Raw genomic sequence first — 14238 nt, forward strand, 5'->3', positions numbered from 1 at the left:
CGGCACTTCAGGCTGAAGATGGGTGTAAACGCTTCAGTCTTATCTTTTAGAATGAAATATCACATAAGGAGGCCATTGTGTCTGCTCTTTGAAAGAACTATCCAATTAGTCCCATTACCCCAGCTCTTTCTTCCTAGCCCTGCAATTTTTTCCTCTTCGAGTATTTATGCAATTTTCTTTTGAAAGTTATTTTTGAATTTAATTCCATCACCTTTTCAGGCAGTGCATTCCAGATCAAAATAACTCATTGCATAAAATTTTCTCATGTCGTCTCTAGTTATTTTGCCAATTACGTTAAATCTGTGTCTTCTGGTTACTGATCCTTCTGCTACTGGAAACAGTTTCTCCTTATTTACTATATCAAAACCCATCATGATTTTGAGCACCTCTATTAAATCTCCCCATAACCTCTTTAAGGAGAGCAATCCCAGTTTCTCTAGTCTTTCCACATAACTGAAGTAATTAATCCCTTGCGCTGACATTCAGGAAGGGGTTGTTCATCAAGCCTCTGCCTCCCGTTAGTTGTTTAATTGTCTAATACCATTCACAATTGGATCTGGCAGGACTGCAGCGCTTTCATCTGATTCATTGGTTGTGAGATCACTTTGCTCTGTCAGTAGCATGCTGCTTCCACTATTTAGCATGCATGTCATCCTGTGTTGTAGATTCACCAGCTTGGTACCTCATTTTTAGATATCCTTGGTGCTGCTCCTGGCATGCTTTCCTACACTCCTCATAGAACCAGGTTGATCCCTTGGCTTGATGATAATGGTAGAATGAGGGATATGCTCAGCCATGAGGTTACAGATAGTGTTTGAATACAGTTCTGCTGCTGCTGATGGTCCACAGCATCTCATGGATGCCCAGTTTTGAGCTGCTAGATATATTCCCATTTAGCGCAGTGCTAGTGCCACACAACACGTTGGATGGTAGCCTCCGTGAAGATGGGACTTGCATCTCCACAAGGAATGTGCGGTGGTCACTCTTATACTGTCATCGGTGACAGGTAGATTGTTGAAGATGAGGCCAAGTAGCTTTTTCCCTTGTGTTGGTTCTCTCACCTCCTGCTGCAGGCCCAGGATCATTAGTCCAGGCCTCTGGATTACTAGTCCAGTAACATAACCACTATGCTACCGTACCTGTAACTAGCAGTAAAAGGAATGAAATAAAAACAAGAAATGCTGGAAATACTCAGCAGGTCTGGTAGCATCTGTGGAGAGAGAAGCAGAGTTAATGTTTCAGGTCAGTGACCCTTCAGATGAAATTTTAACTTTAATTTTATTTCAGATTTCCAGCATCTGCAGGATTTTGCTTTTATTATAGTAAAAGGAATGAATTTTGTACCAGTCTCGTTTTTGCTGTTTCACACTTATTTATTTAATTTTTCTTTCTTTAAGAACCATATTAATTTTAAGTTGAAAAGTAAAGTAAGACTTTGAACTGCAATTTGTGGAGGATATTAATGGCATGACATGGCTAAATGCTTGCTCTCTGGTGCGACATCAGCTCTCATCATTAACCCCACAGACTGATAGTATTATAACCACAGTATACAACCTTTTTAATCTGATGACAGATTAACTGATGTATAGGAACAATTCTGATGGGTTCCAAACCTTTCTAGTAGAGACAAGTAATCGATCATTGGTTTGATGTGGTGATTCAAATGTCTCTTAGAACAGTCAAAGCATGTCTTTACTGTCTTGCTATGCTGCAGACCAATCTTTGTAGCTGTTAAACACAGTCAAGCTTCAGTCCTTTTAGTTTTCTCCCAATTCTCACACAGAATAGGTAGATTCTTGCTGAAAATTACAGAATGCAAAGTGCATGCCAAGTTTTATCTTGACAAGGCAGTCTCTTTATACATGCTAAAGACCATCATTGAATCAGGAATTGGAATGCTAAATAATTTTCCTGCTCCCTATAGACAAAGTATAATACTGAAACTATTCCTCTGGTTGAGATGAGTGAATATAGACTGAATAAACCTGGGATGGTCTGATTTAATTTTACATTAGGTGCATTTAGTAACATAATCGTTGGGGAGCTGTTCCTATAGGCTCTGTGGCTGTGACTTTAACTCCCCTTGCCTGAAATAAAATGGGGGAGGGTCAGTTAAAATAAGGCTTACCAACCTCCCTGCTCCCGTGATCCCGATGGGTCCCGATGCGGGACATCCTGAGGAGGCAGCCTCCCATTTAAAATCTACAACGAGAGGATAAAGATTGGAGGGAGGACTTCCTCTTAGAATTTGACATCACCTGAAGTGTAACTCAGTACACGACCGACCGTGTTAGACCTCACTAAACCTGTCCAAGTATACAATAAATGGCTGATGTTCTAATTAGCATCATAAAAGGGAGCTCTGTAGGCTTGTTGATTGAGGTGGCATGTTACTGAGCCATGCAGATCAGGAGGTCCTAGCTTCAATCCCCTGAACAAGCTGATCTCATTCAGTTTAGGAATGGTACAGCTGGTCTCAGTAAGCTGAGGTGAGGGAAGGAAAAATCATCCAAGGTTCCCATTTCTGACTGTTGTTAGTGACCACATGCGTATTAGGTAAGATCAGGATCAGTTGAAATACTGTCTTTGGTGGAATTGCTTACCAATACTTACTGTTTTGGTTTCAACCCAAGGAATAAACATTGAGTGATGCACGAAGGCATGCAGAACTTGTGGAACCAAGCAAGAGTTGGTGCCTTCCAGGTGAGAAGGGGAGAAAATAAAGCACAACTCTAGTTTTACCTTACAACAGGACATCACCTGAAATGTAACATGTTCCTAGGCCATGTTAGAACCTGCGATATATGTCCAAGTGTCTGATAGACTGCTGACATTTCAATTGTACATCAAAGGAAGAAATCAAGATCTGAAACTTGGATAGCCTGTCAATATGATTAACAAGTAAAGTGTTGATACAATATTTTGTTCTGCCACCAGTTCTCACTGATATATTTAGCAAATACTGTATCACATTTATAAAGCATAGCAAAGCTATATCAAGGAAAGTGTGAGTACTAGGATTTAAGTAACAGATAAGGGTGGGTACATGAAATTTTATTACCATGTCTAATTGAATTCTGTCCTTCCAAAGTTAGGTTACCTCTGGATAGAGCAGTCTGAGCTGTAAGATTGGAAAAAGTCTAGGGGAGAACAAGTGAGGATGGATTTTTCACAACACACAACTCTCTCCAGATACCAACTAACTAGGGTGATTACTGGTAGTCAGTGATGGTAACTGCTGGGAGTTATTTTTGGTAATGAATTAAGAGCATCACACAAGAGGTGTATTGATGTCACATTAAAACGTATTGGCTGAAATGCATGTAGTCTTTATGGTGCATTTCCACACTTGGGAACAATTGAGCCAATGGGAAATGCGTTATTTTTCATTGCTTGTCTCTCTCCTGTCTTTTTCTCTTTGTTTCTCCTCCTTTTCACCTTCTCTCCAAGAATACATTCTGGTTTTGGGAACTGCTTAGTCCTAGAGCAATCTCACTATGTCAAATGTGTTTGCCCACAGAGAACTGTCTGTCTTAAACCTTTCTGTCCAAGGCACTGCAGCACACATCGGTTGATATTGTGGACATAATTGACCGTCTTGGCAGACTGGTGCACAGTGGATTTCATTCAACCTTTGGTCTGTGTGTTGTGCATTACTGCTCTGCAGTAGAAGATTATGCAATAATGACAACAAATGGCAGAAAATTGGCACTGCAACTGTTTTGTTGTTCTGCCTCTTTATCGGCCCAGGCTACAAAAACAAAACAGTTGCATATCTCTCTCTTTTGTTTTGATTGCCTAGCTTTAATTTGAGTGGGCGAAACAATGCTGGATACTGTAAAAAAAATTAAAAGCAGTGAAAATGACGCTAATTTTTAAGTTGCATGTCGAAGAATGTCACAGAATATGCTACAAGGATAGAGGAGAATACAGAGGAGACAGGAAGGGACTAAAGCAGGGAACTAAAGGCACAGCTGAAATTTTGAGGAGGTTTTGGAAGAGATAGGTAAAGTGGTGACGTCAAGTGGTTTTGGAAAAAGGTTCCAAACAGCTGGGGTATGCTGGCTGAGAGATTAAACCTCTATTGATGGGTGCTAGGTTGTATGGGTTTTGTTTAAATACAAAAATATGCTGAACAGGTTCCAAGTTAAATTTCCTAACTTTAAGTGTGGCTTTTTTTTTAGAACATTACAGCGCAGTACAGGCCCTTCGGCCCTCGATGTTGCGCCGACCTGTGAAACCATCTGACCTACACTATTCCATTTTCATCCATGTGTCTATCCAATGTCCACTTAAATGCCCTTAAAGTTGGTGAATCTACTACTGCTGCAGGCAGGGCGTTCCACGCCCTTACTACTCTCTGAGTAAAGAAACTACCTCTCACATCTGTCCTATATCTATCACCCCTCAACTTGAAGCTATGTCCCCTCGTGTTTGCCATCACCATCCGAGGAAAAAGACGCTCACTATCCACCCTATCTAACCCTCTGATTATCTTATCTTTATAGGAACATTAGGAATATGAGGAGGCCATTTAGCCCCTCAAGCCTGTACCACCATTCAATTAGATCAAGGCTGGCTTGTACCTCAACTCTATTTACAGCCTTTGTTCTGTATCTCTTAATATCTTTAACGAACAAAAATCTATTGATCTCAGGCTTAAAAATTTCATTTGACCCAACATCCATGGCCGCCTTTTAGGAGGGAAGAGTTCCAGATTTCCACTAACCTTTGTGTGAATATGTACTTTGTCAGGCCAACCCCCACCTGCCAAGACTGAGGCACACATTATTTCGCCACATGAACATTAAAACTTTAAAAATTGCAATCTCTGATTGGAAAGACATTTCCATGGTAACAGACAATGTTGAAACAATGGAGACTCTGCAGTTGCTCTCCAATACACAGAAGTGGTCAGACTAGTTTTAGTCACATGACTAGCTGGCTGGGGCAGAGAAATTTGAGCCTCCAACAAGGGATGTGAAGAGACTGTTCCATATAAGGAACTAGTTACATGACTAACCTGCTGAGCACCCTGGGAGCTTTTTGAATTTGAACTCCCAAACAAAGGACTTGCCAGGCAGAATGCTGTGTGCTTTCCTGGAACTAAGAACACCTCCTGCTTGTCTGCCTGCTGCCTCTCTATCTCTCAGGGAACTGAAACCATTGAAGACACGTAAAACTCAAAGACAAAGAGGTTTGCCACGTGAACAAAATTTTAAGATGATTACTGGGCCCCAACAAAATACAAGATTATAACTACAATCAAGGACTACAGCGAGCTCGAGAAACAATAACAAGATATTGCCTCCAACTGTTGGACTTATCTCTTCTTCAATTCTTTTCTGTCCCTAACTTGCATGTTTATAAGAACATAAGAACTAGGAGCAGGAATAGGCAATTCAGCCCCTCGATCCTGCTCCGCCGTTCAGTACAATCATGGCTGATCTCATCTCGGCCTCAAATCCACTTTCCTGCCCATTCTCCACAACCCTTCAACCCATTACTAATTAAAAATCTGTCTCTCTCCTCATTAAATTTACTCAATGTCCCGGCATCCAACGCACTCTGGAGTAGTGAATTCCACAGACTCATGACCGTTTGAGAGAAGTAATTTCTCCTCATCTCTGTTTTAAATCCATTACCCCTTATCCTAAAACTATGACCTCTTGTTCTCGATTGCCCCACCAGAGGAAACATCCTCTCTACGTCTACTTTGTCAATCCCCTTAATCATCTTATATACCTCAATTAGATCTCCTCTCATTTTTCTAAATTCCAGAGAGTAAAGGCCTAAACTGCTCAATCTCACTTCATAAAACAAATCCCTCATCTCTGGAATCAATCTAGTGAACCTCCTCTGAACTGCCTCCAATGCAACTACATCCCTCCTCAAGTAAGGCGACCAAAACTGTACGCAATACTCCAGGTGCAGTCTCACTAATGCCTTGCACTTCCCTACTTTTATACTTATATTTAGCAATAAATGCCAAAATTCCATTTGCCTTCCTTATTACCTGCTGCACCTGCACACTAGCTTTCTGCGATTCATGCACGAGGACACCCAGATCCCTCTGCCCCGAAGCACTCTGAAATTTCTCTCCATTTAGATAATAATTTGCCTTTCTATTCTTCCGACCAAAATGGATAACCTCACACTTATCCACGTTAAACTCCACCTGCCAAATTGTGGCCCATTCACCGAATCTATCCATATCCATTTGTAAGTTTCTTATTTCTTTATTGCAATTTACTATCCCACCTATTTTAGTATCATTTGCAAATTTGGCTACAGTACCTTCTATCCCTGCATCCAAGTCATTAATATAGATTGTAAATAGTTGGGGCCCGAGGACCGAACCCTGTGGCGCCCCACTAGTTACATCTTACCAACCAGCCAAGGACCCATTTATCCCAACTTCTGTTTTCTGTTGGTTAGCCAATCCTCTATCCAAGCTAATAAATTGCCCCTAACCCCATGTGATCTTACCTTGTGTATTAACCTTTTGTGCGGCACATAATCAAATGCCTTCTGGAAGTCCAGATATACTACATCTACAGGATCCCCATTAACCACTTTACTTGTTACATCTTCGAAGAACTCTAGCAAATTAGCCAAACACGATTTACCCTTCATAAAACCATGCTGACTCTGATGGATTGCATTTTGACTTTCTAAATGTCCTGTTATTACTTCCTTAATAATGGATTCTAACAATTTCCCAATGACAGATGTAAACTAACTGGTCTATAGTTTCCTACTTTCTGCTTCCCTCCTTTTTTGAATAAGGGCGTTATATTAGCATTTTTCCAATCCGCTGGAACCTTTCCCGCATCCAGGGAATTTTGGAATATTATAACCAATTGATCCACTATCTCTGCTGCCACTTCCTTTAAGACCCTAGGATGTAGGCCATCAGGCCCTGGGCACTTGTCTGCCTTCAATCCCAATAGTTTGCTCAGTACTTTTTCCCTAGTGATGATGATTGTTCTAAGTTCCTCCCTTTCTATAACCTCTGCATTACCTGTTACTATTGGGATGGTACTAGTGTCCTCCACCGTGAAAACTGAGGCAAAATACTGATTTCGTATCTCTGCCATTTCTGTGTTCCCCACAATTAACTTCCCAGTCTCATCCTCCAAGGGACTAACATTCACTTTAGCTACTCTCTTCCCTTTTATATACTTACAGAAGCTTTTGCTATCCGTTTTTATATTTTGCGCTAGTTTTCTTTCATAATTTACCTTTTCTCTTTTTATTGCTTTTTTAATAACCCTTTGTTGATCTTTAAAAGTTTCCCAATCTTCCAGCTTGCCACTGACCTTTGCAATATGGTATGCTTTAGGTTTTGTCTTTATGTTATCCTTAATTTCCTTGCTAGCTTGAGCACGCCTTATATCCGCAGGCATGAACCGTATTAGAATTAAGTTAAGGTTTAATAAATGTAATCTTTCTGCTGTAAATGAAAGAAAGCCTGTTTGTGCTCAGTTATTTGCCTGATAATTGGAAACTGTGAACACGGATTCACAAAAAGGGGAGCTCAAAACACAGTGTGTTAAAAATTAAACCCTGTTACAATAAGACTGGGTGAATACTGCAAGAGACCCCCTAGACATATTGCTCACCTGGTTGTAACAACTTCCTAATTTCACTCCTAAATGGCCTCAATCGAACTATCTCCTCTTGGCTCACCAGAGAAAATAGCTTCTCTGTGTCTATCTTATTGAATCCTTTTATCATTTTAAGTACCTCTATTAGATTACCCCTCAACCTTCCAAACTCATTGAAAGCATAGATGCCAACCTACAAAACCTAGTAACTCAGTAAAGCTGACAAACAGCTTGCAAACAAAAACTAACACAGCCCCAAGAAAGATGTGACAACTCAAGAAATAATGTGCAACTGAAAAACAACTCTTAATAAAAGCCAGTCGCCAAGATAGCTGCTTCAAGAGAACTAAGTAAGTTAATCTATTTTTTATTACTTCAGATTTCAAGGTTTTTATTATTGTTTTGGGATCACATTCTGCAATTCAGTTTGTTTTCTGTGTAAAAAAATAATTTAAAGCTGAATGCCAGAGGAGGTGAGAAACTGCCCTCAAAACAAGGCAGTATTCAACCAAGTTTTGCACTAAGGAGCCCCAGCAAAACTGAGATCAGTAGGGATAAAGCCCTTTCATTGGCTGTGGCCTCACCTGACCCAAAGATGGCCTGGTGTCAGCCATGGCTCAGTTAGCAGCACTCGTTTCTGAGTCAGGAGGTTGTGAGTTCAAGTCCCACTCCTGAGACTTCAACACAAAATCTAGGCTGACACTCCAGTGCAGTACTGAGGGCATGCTGCAATGTCAGAGGGTGCCTTATTTTGGATGAGACATTAAACTGAGGTCCCATTTTCCCTCTCAGGTTGGCATAAAAGGTCCCATGGCATTATTCAAATAGTTCTCCAAGGTGTCTTGACCAATAGTGCAGTGGTTAGCACTGCAGCCTCACAGCTCCAGCGACCCGGGTTCAGTTCTGGGTACTGCCTGTGCAGAGTTTTCAAGTTCTCCCTGTGACTGCGTGGGTTTCCGCCGGGTGCTCCGGTTTCCTCCCACTTCCAAAGACTTGCAGGTTGATAGGTAAACTGGCCATTGTAAATTGCCCCTAATGCAGGTACATGGTAGGGGGATGTGGTAGGGAATATGGGATTAATGTAGGATTAGTATAAATGGGTGGTTGTTGGTCAGCACAGACTCGTTGGGCCTAAGGGCCTGATTCAGGGCTGTATCTCTCTATGACTCTAATATTTATTCTTTAACCAACCTCAGTAAAATAGATTATCTGGTCGTTACTGCATTGCTTTTTGCGGAAGCTTCTTTCTTTCTTTTCTTTCTTTTGGGCCTCCTTATCTCGAGAGACAATGGATACGCGCCTGGAGGTGGTCAGTGGTTTGTGAAGCAGCGCCTGGAGTGGCTATAAAGGCCAATTCTGGAGTGACAGGCTCTTCCACAGGTGCTGCAGAGAAATTTGTTTGTCGGGGCTGTTGCACAGTTGGCTCTCCCCTTGCGCCTCTGTCTTTTTTCCTGCCAACTACTAAGTCTCTTCGACTCGCCACAATTTAGCCCTGTCTTTATGGCTGCCCGCCAGCTCTGGCGAATGCTGGCAACTGACTCCCACGACTTGTGATCAATGTCACACGATTTCATGTCGCGTTTGCAGACATCTTTATAGCGGAGACATGGATGGCCGGTGGGTCTGATACCAGTGGCGAGCTCGCTGTACAATGTGTCTTTGGGGATCCTGCCATCTTCCATGCGGCTCACGTGACCAAGCCATCTCAAGCGCCGCTGACTCAGTGGTGTGCATAAGCTGGGGGTGTTGGCCGCTTCAAGGACTTCTGTGTTGGAGATATAGTCCTGCCACCTGATGCCAAGTATTCTCCGGAGGCAGCGAAGATGGAATGAATTGAGACGTCACTCTTGGCTGGCATACGTTGTCCAGGCCTCGCTGCCGTAGAGCAAGGTACTGAGGACACAGGCCTGATACACTCGGACTTTTGTGTTCCGTGTCAGTGCGCCATTTTCCCACACTCTCTTGGCCAGTCTGGACATAGCAGTGGAAGCCTTACCCATGTGCTTGTTGATTTCTGCATCTAGAGACAGGTTACTGGTGATAGTTGAGCCTAGGTAGGTGAACTCTTGAACGACTTCCAGAGCGTGGTCGCCAATATTGATGGATGGAGCATTTCTGACGTCCTGCCCCATGATGTTCGTTTTCTTGAGGCTGATGGTTAGGCCAAATTCATTGCAGGCAGCCGCAAACCTGTCGATGAGACTCTGCAGACACTCTTCAGTGTGAGATGTTAAAGCAGCATTGTCAGCAAAGAGGAGTTCTCTGATGAGGACTTTCCGTACTTTGGACTTCGCTCTTAGACGGGCAAGGTTGAACAACCTGCCCCCTGATCTTGTGTGGAGGAAAATTCCTTCTTCAGAGGATTTGAACGCATGTGAAAGCAGCAGGGAGAAGAAAATCCCAAAAAGTGTGGGTGCGAGAACACAGCCCTGTTTCACACCACTCAGGATAGGAAAGGGCTCTGATGAGGAGCCACCATGTTGAATTGTGCCTTTCATATTGTCATGGAATGAGGTGATGATACTTAGTAACTTTGGTGGACATCCAATCTTTTCTAGTAGTCTGAAGAGACCACGTCTGCTGACGAGGTCAAAGACTTTGGTGAGATCAATGAAAGCAATGTAGACGGGCATCTGTTGTTCACGGCATTTCTCCTGTATCTGACGAAGGGAGAACAGCATGTCAATGGTCGATCTCTCTGCACGAAAGCCACACTGTGCCTCAGGGTAGACGCGCTCGGCCAGCTTCTGGAGCCTGTTCAGAGCGACTCGAGCAAAGACTTTCCCCACTATGCTGAGCAAGGAGATTCCACGGTAGTTGTTGCAGTCACCGCGGTCACCTTTGTTTTTATAGAGGGTGATGATATTGGCATCGCGCATGTCCTGGGGTACTGCTCCCTCGTCCCAGCACAGGCATAGCAGTTCATGTAGTGCTGAGAGTATAGCAGGCTTGGCGCTCTTGATTATTTCAGGGGTAATGCTGTCCTTCCCAGGGGCTTTTCCGCTGGCTAGAGAATCAATGGCATCACTGAGTTCCGATTTTGTTGGCTGTATGTCCAGCTCATCCATGACTGGTAGAGGCTGGGCTGCATTGAGGGCAGTCTCAGTGACAGCATTCTCCCTGGAGTACAGTTCTAGGTAGTGCTCAACCCAGCGGTCCATTTGTTTGCGTTGGTCAGTGATTATGTCCCCCGATTTAGATTTGAGGGGGGGCGATCTTCTTGATGGTTGGCCCAAGAGCTCTCTTCGTGCCATCATACATTCCTCTGATGTTTCCGGTGTCTGAGGACAGCTGAATATGACTGCATAGGTGTTGCCAGTAGTCGTTTGCGCAACGCCTAGCTGTTCTTTGTGCAGTACCTCTGGCTGCTTTAAGTGCTGCGGATGTTAAATCGCTGGGGGCTTTCTTGTAGTTCAACAGTGCAATGCGCTTAGCGGCGACGGCAGGTTCCAGCTCTTCATTGTGAGATTGAAACCAGTCTGCATTTCTCTTCGCACTTTTGCCGTAGGTGGTCAAAGCTGACTCATAGATGGCGTCTCTGATGTGGGCCCACTTGGTCTCAGCATCCCCTGTGGGAGTGTTTTGAAGGGCTGTTACAAGTGAATTTTGAAATTTTTGTAACAGCTGTGGGTGAGAAATTCTGCTCGTGTTGATGCGCGGGTGGCCCTTCTGCTTGGAATGATGCAACTTCTTTGGTCTGAGTCTAACCTTGCTGCACACCAGGGAGTGGTCGGTGTCGCAGTCCGCACTGTGGAAGCTGCGTGTGATTTGAACACTGTTTAAGGCGGCTCGCCTTGTGACAATGAGGTCTAGCTGGTGCCAACGACGCGATCTTGGGTGCCTCCATGAAACCTGGTGACAGGGTTTAGTGTGAAAGAACGAGTTGGTGATGCAGAGGTTATGATAGGTACACAACTCAAGCAGTCTCTGCCCGTTCTCATTCATCCTTCCAACGCCATAGCGCCCAAGGCAGGAGGGCCATGAGTCATGGTCGGCCCCAACCCTGGCATTAAAGTCCCCCAGCAGGAATAGGTGTTCGGTGTTGGGGATGCTGCTAATGATGTTATGGAGTTGTTCATAGAACTGTTCTTTGGCTTCAGGTGGGGAGCAGAGTGTTGGAGCATAGATGCTGAGTGGGTGTACTGGACCAGAGGTGGTGAGCAGTCGGATGGACAGTATGCGTTCCGAGCCATTTGAGGGAGGCTCTATCATGCTGAGCAAGGAGTTTCTGATGGCGAAGCCCACTCCATGCTGTCTTGGTTCTTCAGGATCCCTGCCCTGCCAGAAGAAGGTGTAGTCTTGCTCTGCTAGAGAGCCACTCGCGGGGAGGCGAGTCTCCTGAAGTGCTGCAATGTCCACATTGAGTCTACTGAGCTCGTTGTTAATGATGGCGGTCTTCCGAGAATCGTTGATTTGTGTAAGGTCTTCCGACAGGCCAGGACACATAGCTGGAAGTGGAAGTGGAAGTGGAAGCTTAATGTGTGCAAATTAGTTGCTGCGCTTCCTAGGTTACAACAGTCATTACACTTCTTCTCTTCTTTGGCCTCCTTATGTCGAGAGACAATGGGTAAGCGCCTGGAGGTGGTCAGTGGTTTGTGAAGCAGCGCCTGGAGTGGCTATAAAGGCCAATACTAGAGTGACAGGCTCTTCCACAGGTGCTGCAGAAAAATTTGTTTGTCGGGGCTGTTACACAGTTGGTTCTCCCCTTGCGCTTCTGTCTTTTTTCCTGCCAACTGCAAAGTCTCTTCAACTCGCCACACTTTAGCCCCGCCTTTATGGCTGCCTGCCGGTTCTTGCGATCGCTGGCAACTGACTCCCACGACTTGTGATTAATGTCACAGGACTTTATGTCGCGTTTGCAGACATCTTTAAAGCGGAGACATGGACGGCCGGTGGGTCTGATACCAGTGGCGAGCTCGCTGTACAATGTATCTTTGGGGATCCTGCCATCTTCCATGCGGCTCACATGGCCAAGCCATCTCAAGCGCCGCTGACTCAGTAGTGTGCATAAGCTGGGGATGTTGGCCGCCTCGAGGACTTCTGTGTTGGAGATACGGTCCTGCCACCTGATGCCAAGTATTCACCGGAGGCAGTGAAGATGGAATGAATTGAGACGTCGCTCTTGGCTGACATACGTTGTCCAGGCCTCGCTGCCATAGAGCAAGGTACTGAGGACACAGGCTTGATACACTCGGACTTTTGTGTTCCGTGTCAGTGCGCCATTTTCCCACACTCTCTTGGCCAGTCTGGACATAGCAGTGGAAGCCTTTCCCATGCGCTTGTTGATTTCTGCATCTAGAGACAGATTACTGGTGATAGTTGAGCCTAGGTAGGTGAACTCTTGAACCACTTCCAGAGGGTGGTCGCCGATATTGAGGCTGATGGTTAGGCCAAATTCGTTGCAGGCAGCTGCAATCCTGTCGATGAGACTTTGCAGACACTCTTCAGTGTGAGATGTTAAAGCAGCATCGTCAGCAAAGAGGAGTTCCCTGATGAGGACTTTCCGTACTTTGGTCTTCGCTCTTAGATGGGCAAGGTTGAACAACCTGCCCCCTGATCTTGTGTGGAGGAAAATTCCTTCTTCTGAACGCATGTGAGAGCTGCAGGGAGAAGAAAATCCCAAACAATGTTGGTGTGAGAACACAGCCCTGTTTCACACCACTCAGGATAGGAAAGGGGTCTGATGAGGTGCCGCTATGCTGAATTGTGCCTTTCATATTGTCATGGAATGAGGTGATGATACTTCGTAGCTTTGGTGGACATCCAATCTTTTCTAGTAGTCCTCATCAGGGAACTCCTCTTTGCTGACGATGCTGCTTTAACATCTCACACTGAAGAGTGCCTGCAGAGTCTCATCGACAGGGTTGCGGCTGCCTGCAACGAATTTGGCCTAACCATCAGCCTTAAGAAAACGAAAATCATGGGGCAGGACGTCAGTAATGCTCCATCCATCAATATTGGCGACCACGCTCTGGAAGTCGTTCAAGAGTTCACCTACCTAGGCTCAACTATCACCAGTAACCTGTCTCTAGATGCAGAAATCAACAAGCGCATGGGAAAGGCTTCCACTGCTATGTCCAGACTGGCCAAGAGAGTGTCGGAAAATGGTGCACTGACACGGAACACAAAAGTCCGAGTGTATCAAGCCTGTGTCCTCAGTACCTTGCTCTATGGCAGCGAGGCCTGGACAACGTACGTCAGCCAAGAACGACGTCTCAATTCATTCCATCTTCGCTGCCTCCGGAGAATACTTGGCATCAGGTGGCAGGACCGTATCTCCAACACAGAAGTCCTCGAGGCGGCCAACATCCCCAGCTTATACACACTACTGAGTCAGCGGTGCTTGAGATGGCTTGGCCATGTGAGCCGCATGGAAGATGGCAGGATCCCCAAAGACACATTGTACAGCAAGCTCGCCACTGGTATCAGACCCACCGGCCGTCCATGTCTCCGCTTCAAAGACGTCTGCAAACGCGACATGAAGTCCTGTGACATTGATCACAAGTCGTGGGAGTCAGTTCGCCAGAGCTGGCTGGCAGTCATAAAGGCGGGGCTAAAGTGTGGCGAGTCGAAGAGACTTAGCAGTTGGCAGGAAAAAAGACAAAAGCGCAAGGGGAGAGCCAAC

General features: G+C 44.9%; 1 protein-coding gene across 1 annotated transcript in view; it reads left to right on the forward strand.

The window, feature by feature from the left end:
- pudp (pseudouridine 5'-phosphatase) overlaps nucleotides 1-14238 on the forward strand; it is a 64372-nt gene that overhangs the window by 24474 nt on the left and 25660 nt on the right. The gene's annotated exons all lie outside the window — the stretch shown is intronic.

The sequence above is a fragment of the Heterodontus francisci genome, chromosome 6 (assembly GCF_036365525.1).
Source record: "Heterodontus francisci isolate sHetFra1 chromosome 6, sHetFra1.hap1, whole genome shotgun sequence".
In the NCBI taxonomy this organism is placed as follows: Eukaryota; Metazoa; Chordata; class Chondrichthyes; order Heterodontiformes; family Heterodontidae; genus Heterodontus; species Heterodontus francisci.